Below are 10,238 nucleotides of genomic sequence, written 5' to 3'. Positions count from 1 at the left end.
GTGAGGACCCTGAAACCCAGAGAGGCCCAACAGCTTGCCCAGGGCAGCCCCCGGATTCCAACCTGGGTCAGTTTCTGGAACCTGTGCCCAAACCCCCTTGTTGTGGCTTCCCAGAGGGTTGGTGATGTGGGTGGGGGTCCCAAGTCCCAACCCACTGCTGGAGGCCCTCTCTTGATCAAACTGGTGGCCTTGTCTCCCAGGAGCCCCTTGGGGACAGGCAGATACTTCGTCCCAGGGCCCCCCCAGGACACAGTGGGTCCCCAGGAAGTATATACTAACAAAGTTCACAACAGATTGGCCTGGGTCCCCTCAAGTCCTGCCCAGGGCCCCCTGACATGAGTGCTGGGCTCACTGGTTGAGACTGAGGGGCAGGCCTGGCTGGGGCTTCCTCTTCTCTGGACCTTGGGATTCCTCTGAGGGAATCTCCAAGGCCCTCCGCAGCTCCAGGGGCCTGCAGGCTAGGCCACTGCCTCCCCCCACTCCACCACATTCCCCTACCCGACCCACCATCTGCAGCCCTACCAAGCATGAGGAGGCATTTGCAAAGTGCCCCTTCTGACCTTGGCCTGGGAGGGGTGGGGCAGGAGTGAGGGCAGCGGGTGGGCCCACGACCGTCCACGACCACCTCCTAGGCCCACCCTGAGCTCCCGGGTGTCACCTGGGGAGGCCCACACAGCCTGTGCCTCCCCTGCTCTGGGGACCAGGCCCAACTACAGATCAGTATCTGGGGTGTCCCTTCACTGCCCCTGCCCAGCACCCCCACAGTGGGCAGTCTGGGCAGCCCAGGTCTTGGCAGGCTCCCACCAGCTCCAGGCACATGGATGGCCTGCCCCTCTAGACAGAGGCAGAGTGCCTGTCCAGCTGAGGGCTTCAGGGCAAATCTCAAAGGTGTCCTGGGCCAGAGCTCCAGCGAGGGAAATGAGCTTGCAGCATCCCCAAAGGGCGGAGACAGCCCTGCTCTGGGGCTGCAGGCTCAAGAAGGCCCACGCTGCCCAGCGTGCTCCTGGGGCCCACGGAGTCAGGGGGACGGATGCGCAGCAAACCCTTCTGAGCTGAGGGGAACCAGCCCGAGGACCCCAGCCAGGAAGCAGGACAGGCTGACACCCACCTGCCACAGACACATGGTGCTGGAGCTGGGACCGGGACACAGTGGGCCCCTCTCCCTCTGCGGCCCGAGGGTCTCCAGACCTCAGCAGTCCAGGGCAGCCTGGCCCAGAGTGGTCATCACTATGTGTTTGTCACATCGTCTCATTGTCACATTGTGCACACACTCTGGGTGTCCCTGGGGCGACCCCACATTCCTCAGTGTGGGACAAGGAAGCAGGAGGGTGGTGAGGCCCCTCACAGGTGCAACTGGCCTCAGTTGCAAGGGGGTCCCCTGGGAATCAAATCCCCTCAGCCCTAGGACTTTGCAATGGTGGCCAGTCAGCTTACTTGGGGATGGGGGACCTCCTGCTCCTCAGAAATGTTACCAAGGCAAGGGCATACCTGTGATGGGGTGAGAGGCCACACGCTCACGTCCCTGCAGCCCAGAGCTTTACCGGGCCGAGGGTGACAGTGTGGTGGACAGGCTCCTGGCTGGTGCCCAGCCCACCTCACTGGTCCTCATTCGACCACTGAGGATCCCACTGTGCAGAGTGGAAAGGGAGGCCCGCAGAGGTTAAAGGGCCCGCCTGCCTGGTATGAAAGGGCTGAGGCGCAAGGTTCCTTTCCATTAAAGTGACGCTGTGGGAACAGCTCCCATCACGATTTCTTCTCCTGCTCGAGCTGTCAATCACAGAGCCTCCCCCAGTCGGGGGCAGGCGCATGGCCCAGGCCAGCCAATCAGAGCAGGCCACGCGTTGGTCACGGGGTCCATCGGCTTTCCCCGCGGCAGGACCCGGCCCCCAGAAGAGGGCGCAGGTTGCGATGCATCCGGGCTGTGGGCTGAGTTCCGCGGGCCTGATGGCGGAGCCTGGCCCAGGGCCCTGACCTGCTCCAGCGGAGACCTCCTTTGCCCGAGTACAGGCTTCCCTTTCTGCACTAGGGGGTTTTCCGGGATATCTGGGGGTGCACCCAGAGGAGACCCGTTTCCCCCTGCAGAGATGAAGAGAGGGTGTGAGCAGAGCTGCTGGCAACACGTGTTGGCCACAACCTAGAGCAGCGGTTCTCATTGTGGTCCCCGGAACCGTTAGAAATGCAGCTTGAGGGGTGCACCCAGACCTGCTTGATGGGAGGCACAGGGATGGGGCGGAGTGGTCTCATGCTCGCTCAGGTGGGAGAACCACTGGGTTGGATGGCGAGCGAGACTTCTGGAAGATGAGGAAGGCAAGACCCTAGAAGGAGCTGGCAAGCAAAGTCCTCTCAGGAATAGAATGGAGACTCTAGGGCCCAGACGACCCCACCTGAGAAGCGTCTGCATCTTTGTAAGAACAGAAGCACATGACTAGGGAGACTGAAGTGTGATTGAGATGTTAGAGAAATGAGTACTGAGAACTGGGGCCGGAGTTCCCACTGCCGTGGTGTCTGTGTCCTGTCCTCTTCCTCTAAGGACATGTGTCATTGATTTAGGGCCCACCCTAGTCCAGGATGATCCCTTCTTGGGATCCTTACCTAAATTATACCTGCAAAGGCCCTTACTCCAAATAAGGTCACATTCTGAGGCTCTGGGTGGACACACCATTCAACCCACTGCAGCAAGTGACTCTGGAAACAGTGTCACAGTGTCAGGGAGCAGTTGGGCAACATCTGACCTGAGCTTGAGGCATGGGCTCAGACAAGTGGAAGTGACCAGAGCAGGAATGAGATGGGAGGGGCTCCTCCTTGGGGGAGGCTGGGAGTGGGAGGCCCAGCAGGGAAGCCGGAGCAGACCCTGGAACAGAGTCCAGACCACTGACCTGGACCAAGGATACGGCCAAAACAACCTCTCAGACAGCAGGCTGGGGGAGGGGCTCCATCTCACCCAGGGATCCAAGCTGGCGAGGCAGGCAGCCTCCCTGTGGGGGCTCTCTTTGTCTCCTTCCCCTCAGCTTCCATTCGCAATCCCCTGTCCATAATTAGGCATGTGATGACTGGCTGCAAGTGGTGCTGGGAAACGCGGCCACGTGCCAGGAAGAAGAGGGGACTGATTTGGGGCTCCTGAGCCCTGGTGGAACACAGCTTGGCTCACAGTCAGGGCTGACGCCGTCGGGACCCGACTCTGTCTCCCCATGTCCGGCTCCCTCTCTCTGGGCCCCAGCTGCCCGCGTGGGAGTCATCCCATGGGTGCCTACATCTTACGATCGTACCTTCCAGGCTCCTCAGCCTGGAGGTGGGCACTGTGGTCAGAGGAGTAAGAGTCAGAAACAGGCAAAGCTGCCCTGATGGCAGGACGGGACCCTTGGTGTGGGTGTTGGTGTCCCAGGTGGGCAGAGATGTCAGTGTCTACACTGCTTTCCAGGAAGCCACTATTAAGACCAGCAGCGTGGCAGGAGAGGTGGGAGATGGGGCCTTTGTGAGTCCGAGTGTGGGTTCTATCACTTTGGAACCCCCTAAAAATAGGTGGGGATAAGCCTGAGAGGCCAAATTGTGGGGACTGAGGTCATCATGATTGGGGTGTAAAAGGAAACTTTGATGAAACCCGAAAACCACAGAGAAATTTATGCCACAAAACGTTTGAAATTTCTGCATGATAAAAACATCGTGATTGACAAGTGTCGAATGACAGTGGACTGATCAGGGAAGGCAAGTTAAAACCAGAGAGAGAGAGCACGCTGCAGACCTCCCGGTGTGACCGCATGAAGAGGGCGACAGTCCCGTCACTGGTGAGGACGCGGAGGGGCTGGGACGCTCACACGGTACCAGTGGGGGTGTAAAATGCTGCAGCCTTGTTCGAAAGCAGTTTGACAGTGTTAGAAAAAGTTAAACATACCCCTCCGACTTGACCCAGCCGTCCTGCTCCAAGGTGTTTACCCAGAGAGGTGAACACCTGTTTACGTACAGCCTTGCACTGGAATGTTCGCTGCAGCTTTATTCATTCATAGGTCCAAACTGGGACAGCCCTGAGGTCCAACCACAAGAGAATGCGACAGACTTGGTACGCTCAGACCGTGAACACCGCTCAACAGCGAAGAAGCAAGAACTCTGGATACACACAGCCTCCTGGATGAATCTCAAAATCGTTGGGCTGAGCAAAGAAGCCAGTCCATTCTGCATGATTCCATTTATATGAAACTCCGGGAAAGGCAAAACTACTCTGCAGTGACAGAAAGTGCACCCGTGGTCGTCCGGAACTCAGATGTGGTGGGAGATTGATTGAAAAGGGGCCCAAAGGAACTTTCTGGGGGCGCTGGGAATGTTCCGTACCTTGATTTTGGCAGTTGTTACATGACTGTATACATTTGTAAGAATTCATCGAATTATACATCTAAAATGAGTGCTTTTACTGTATCTAAGTCATATCTTAAAGCTGATTAAAATAACCCTACAGGACACTATTTGTCTCCTATCAGATGACAAAGGCCAAAATGATCGATAATCTCCAGCTTTGCCAAGGATGCAGAGAGACAGAAGCTCCCACGCCTGGTGGGAGCGTATGTTGGCCCACTTTTGCTGGGCAATTTGGCAATAACAATCAAAATTTGAAATATGCGTGCCTTTTCCCCCAGCAGTTTCTCTCCTGGGAATTTTATCTTCAGGACACACTTGCATAAGGGCACAAAGATAGGCGAACACAGATGTCCTTTGCAGCAACATTTGTTGTGTTGAGAAACTAGAAGAACCTAAATGTCCGAGAGTAGGACGCTGGCCAAACACACATAAGCTGACCAACTGTTCCAGTTTGCCTGGGACCCTCCTGGTATTAGCACTGAAAATCCTGTGTCCTGGGAAGCCCCCGGCCCCACAAACCTGGACAGTTGGTTGCCCTGAACACATCATGTTACAGACATGTAAAGGAGTACTACAAAGGCATGAAAAATGACGGGTGGGTCTGCTTGTACTAATATGGAAGACGTTGGAGAGAGTAGGAAGAAGGCTAAAAAACCAACCAAGTTGCAGGTGGCATGGAGTGGTGCACACGCATGGCCTCTGGACATTGGAGTGCAGGGGGGCGCCATTTTCACTTTCTATCCCTTTGTGCCATTGGATTCATTTATTTTGCGTATGTATGGATTTTATAAATTAAAAAACTCTAGAGGAAATGTGGCCTTGGCCTGCAGTCAGAGGCAGGTGCACGCAGCCTCTGAGCTACAGCCATGAGGGAGCAGGTGCAGGGTGAGGGAGGGGAGCTCCCCAAGGCCCCCTCTGCAGGGGAGGAACACCAGGAAGGGGAGGGCCCCCATCTGGGAGGCGGAGACTGTGGACTCCTGGGCGGCCTTCAGCCCTCCTCTTCCTCCCCTGCAGGTGGAGCCCTCTGCAGGCCCACCCCGCCCAGGACCCACCTTCTGGAAACTGACCCTCTTGCTGCTGGCTTGGAACCCCTCGAACCCCTCGCCATTAGCGGGCAGCTCCTGGGCCTCAACCAAAACACGGCAGCCTAGGATTGTTACGCAAATTGACTGGTAGGGCCCTGAGCCCGGCTAATTCCTGTGTCTTAACGAGTGGGAAGATGAGGTTTTTATTCATCACTGGGGCTTTAAAAATTGCAGTAAAGTGGCCCACTTTAAAAAGAAAAAATCAATAGCGAAAAGAAAACAGGAGTATGTAAATGGACAGAGTGACAAAAAGCAGGCCAATTACCCCCCAAAATGAGACACAGTTATGGCTCCATTAACTCAATTATATTTTCAAAAGGATTTCTTACCCGGCCCCCACCCCACCCCACCCCACCCCACCTCCACATGCCTGTAATTTTTACATCAACTTCAAGCCATTAAGTTGCATTAAATTATTTTGTCAGAGAGGTGTGTTTGGGAAGGGGAGCCACGGTCCTGTCCGGCTCCACTCGGGGGCCTGGGGTAGGGGGACCCTGGTGGGTGAGCCTGGGGGAGGGGTAGCTCCAGCTTTCCGCCCTGAGAGATGGTGAGGAAGAGGAACCACGGACTGCCCGTGTGGCCGGACCAGGAGCCGCCCGGGGGCAGCAAGACCTTCTGCACCAGGTGGTTCCCTGGCCCCAAGGTCCCCCTTTGCGTTTCTATTCCCACGTAATTCCCTGCTCCTCACCCCCCAAATGAGTGGCCTTGCACGTGTCAATCCACACATGGGCACCTAACCTCACTGGCTTCTTGAGTTTTCTCTTTGTCTTGTTAGAGTTAGAAAACTTAATTTTTTGGAGAAATGGAAAAATAAAGTTGTATTAAAACACACCACCCAAATTGCGGACTAACTGGGGACATATTCGCCGCCTGCTCTTCATGCAGCCCTTTGCACGCCCAGAGTCCCTACAGGTGAGGACCCTAAATGACATTGGACAATTGTTCATTCAACTGTGGATGGCTGTTCGGTTTGCCCAGAGATGCTGGGAAGGCCCTGGAAGCCCCGACATGGGCCCCGGAGCCGACCGCCAGAATTTCCTGCCTGGTTCTTAAGAACATGCCGGTCTGGAGGCTCGGTGGCTGTAACCTGCTTTTCTGCATCAGCCGACCCCAGGGAGCCGAGGCCTGCCCTACATAAGCCTGTGCCTGGGCCGCTTGGGATCCAGTGCCGAATCTGGAGGATTTCAGGTGGAGAGGAGAAAGAGGAGCGGACAGGGCTAGGGCACAGAGGGGCCACCAGACAGCATGTTACTGGCAGGATATCCTGGGGCACAGGGCCGGGTCACTGGCCAGAGAATGTGAAGCCAGCCAGTGGCAGACAAATGGGTGAGTGGACACTCTGGCCAAGCAGTGGGGTGGGGTCACCCTGAAGCACTAGCCGGGGCCCCTCCAAGGCTGGCTGGGTGAAGGCTCAAACCACAATACAGACAAAAAAACAGAAAGAATCTGCCCGTTCTGCCCTTTGGGGCAGCACACCCAGGCAGCAAGGGGCCTCACTCAGGACAGGCCAAAGAGAGGGCTGGTGTGAGCCATATAGGCTGGTCCTCGGAGGTTCCCAAGGGGCTGTGGGGGAGCAGAAATGAGGGAGAAGGACGCAAAGGTAGGGAGGGGGTCCCCTCTGACCTGGAAAGGGGCTGCCCGAGGGCCACCTATGGCGGTGATGGCATCATGGGGGAACTTGTGTGAATACTAGTCCCTCCTAGCCTCTGTCACCCACAAGCGCCCAAACTTGCTGTGCCCATGCAGCTACAAGACAAGCCCCTACCCTCCTCTGGCCCTCAGCCCCCAGTTTGAAAGTCTGGGGCAGGAGACTGACAGGGAGGGAAGAAAGGAACCACGTGGATACCTGCATGTGTGTACATGCCTGTGCATGTGTGTGTGCGTGGAGAAGGCAAGGATCCACCCCAGCTCCCGCTGCCTGCCCCCGTGCCTTCCAGAGCCTGAAGCCGGGGCGGCTTGTGCTCCGGGCCCCGTATTTGTGCAGGTGAATGGTGAGGCTGCTTGGAAATAGATCATCGCCCCCATTTAGCGTGTGGTCGTGGGTGGGATTTCAGCAACACTAGGACAGATCCCAGGGCCAGAGAGTTGATGCCACATGGCTGAAGCCCCAGCAAGGACTGAGAGCCCAGGAGAGAGAGACACAGGCCGGCTTTGGAAGGGTGGCTGAGGGCCAAGGCCGGCAAGTGGAGGAGAGCCTGGCAGTGCTGGGACCCAGAGCCTTAGCCTGGGGGCAGGGGGGTGTTGGGCTGTCTGGGTGCTGTGGAAGATCCTGCAAAGAGGGCCTTGTGATGTGTGAGCTCCCCACCCAGCACCAGCGCTTGCCACGCATGCCCTTTTACTGCCACCCCAGGCCCCTCAGGCTCACCAACACTCCTTGACCCTCAGGGACCCCCTATGGCCCCCAAGCCCTAAAGATAGAGTGGCTGAGCCTAGCTCTCGCTAGCTGCCCTCCATCCCCCAGGTGCCCACTATCCAAGGGGTCTGGGGGAGTAGGGGGCTCCCATGTCCCCTGGGACTGGAGCTGGTGTCTCCTTCTTGCCCTCTTGGACCTTATCAGTCATCTGCCTGCTCACTATCAGGCCAGAGGGACAGCCCACAGGCCTCCAGCCTGGCCTGCCTCTTCCAGTAAGTGGCCTCTTGCCCGTGTGCTCAAAGAGCTATTGTTCCAAAAGGGATAAAGGGGGAGGACAGGAGTCCCATCAGCTATGTCAGCTGGCCAGTCAGGGTCAGACCCAAGGGCCTGGGCTTGCCCAGACTCAGGGCAACTCCTAGGGCCAGCTGTGCCTGAGCAGCCAGCGGGGGCCCATGCCTGGAGTGAGGCCTGAATTCAGGCACCACCCCCCTGATCTCAGCTCCTCATCCCATCTCAGCCTGGGGGAGGCAGGAAGAAGAACGAGGTGCGTTTTGCCCCCAGTCGGCTGCTGCGGCATTGTCCCTCCCTGGCACTGGTCTAGGGCAAACCCTCGCCTCCCCACGGCCCCTTGGCTCTGGGGACTGGCTTCCCTGAGGCCCTGCTCTCAGTGGTTCCAGTTGCCGGGAAGTTGTCTCTGTCCACCTGCAGGGCTAGGAGTACCTGGCCAGGGGCCACAGCAACCCAATCTCTTCACGGAAAGGTGGACACGACCGGCCAGTGTGTGGGCACAGCATGCACCGCAAGACTGTCCCTCCTGGAACCCAGCTGCCCAGCCCTGCTCAGCACCCAGCCGTCCGGCCTCCGCCCTCTGTCTGCCCGTCCTTCACCCTCTTGGTCTCTCCCTGGTGTCTCTCTCTGTCTGCGGGTGTCTCTCCACCTCTGTACCCTCTTCCCACCTGCCCCCCATGGCCCATCCTCCACAGCAGTCAGTCTGCTGGAGGGACAAAGGGAATGCACTGTCCAGAGGTCCACGGCCTTGCTGGCAGTCTCCCACGAGAGGCCTGGCCCCCGATTATCCGCTCTGTGGCCGCCCCGTGGGGGCATGCCTGCTCCCAGCGCCCTGACTGGCTCCCTGGCCTTCGTGGCCTCCGAGCTCTGCCTCCCCGGCCCCTGGGCACCTGCCTGAGAACCACGCGGGCTGCTGCTCACTCCTGCCACCCCCCGCTAGCTCGCTGGGCCTTCACTCCTGGATGGTGGGGGCTTTACATGCTTTCCAGCAGCTTGTCCTTGTGCCGGATCTGCTGGCGTCTTCGGTTCCTGCGCGAGGCTGCGGGGTGCCTCAGGGCAAAGCCCTCCCTTAATTTCTCTTGGCTTTTCCCCTCAGACAACAGCGGCCAGTCCCCCAGACAAAGGGCGCAAGCTGGTGACCCTCAGGCCATGGGGGCTCTGCAGCTATGACCCAGTGGCCGGAGGGGTCCAGATGGACGCCCAAGGCTGGGTGAGCACGGGAGTCCCCAGGAGCCATAAAAGGGGCCCCAGAGACCCATTGCTACAGGCGAGGCTGTGGGGTGCACAGCTGAGCAGAGGCCAGGCCTGCTGGGCCAGCTCCCACAGGGCCAGAGGTGCCTCCCGTCACCTCAGGAGTGGATCAAGGACAGACGCTGCCCTCTTCCTTGAGCAGGCAGCCATGGGGGCCCGGGTCAGGGGTGTCCAGGTCGCCCAGGGCTGGTCTCACCTCAGCCCAGGGCTGTGGGAATTGCAGGTGGTGGGGTCACCTTGCCAGGGTAGTGCCCTACCATGGGGACCCAGCCTGCCTGCGTGAGCTCTGCTTCCCCCCACCTACCCTAGCCACACATGCTGGCTTGTCGGCCCACACTCTTCCCAGCACAGGGCTCCTCAAGGTGAGGAGGGCGTCCTTGAGGGCTCTGGCCGGCCTACGCCAAGCAAGGTCCAGGCGCCAAGGTCACCACCAGCCCGCCCTGCAGGAAGGGGGAGGGGTGACCAGGAGGTTACCGTGTGGAGGGAGGAGAGGGCAGGGGAGGGGAAATAAAAAGAGATTACATTTTTTAAAAGGTACTCTGGCTGTCTGCTGACACCATCTCTGGTCTCCATCCGTTTTATAGCCTGACGGCTCAGGCAGCTGGACCTCGTCCGTCAGGGCGTGTGGGGGGTGGGAGTGTGGAGCCAGGCCCCCCGCCCAGGGCGGCCGGGTGGACCCGACACCTCTCCCCATGCCTGGCTTCTGCTCCAAGGCTGCCCAGGTCATGGGAGCCCTGTCCTCTGGCAGAAGAGGGGCACGCAGTGCAGGTGGGACCCCAAGGGTGGAGGGGAACCTGGCCCCCGCCTGGCGGCCACTATCGCTGCCCATCTATCCCCCTGACAGGTCAATTTTCTCTCGTGTTTTACAGGGCCTTTCTGAGCAGGAAATGTGATCCGCCGGCTGATTGATGTCC

This window comes from Equus asinus, chromosome 13 (assembly GCF_041296235.1).
Source record: "Equus asinus isolate D_3611 breed Donkey chromosome 13, EquAss-T2T_v2, whole genome shotgun sequence".
In the NCBI taxonomy this organism is placed as follows: domain Eukaryota; kingdom Metazoa; phylum Chordata; class Mammalia; order Perissodactyla; family Equidae; genus Equus; species Equus asinus.
This window is presented reverse-complemented; position numbering follows the sequence as displayed.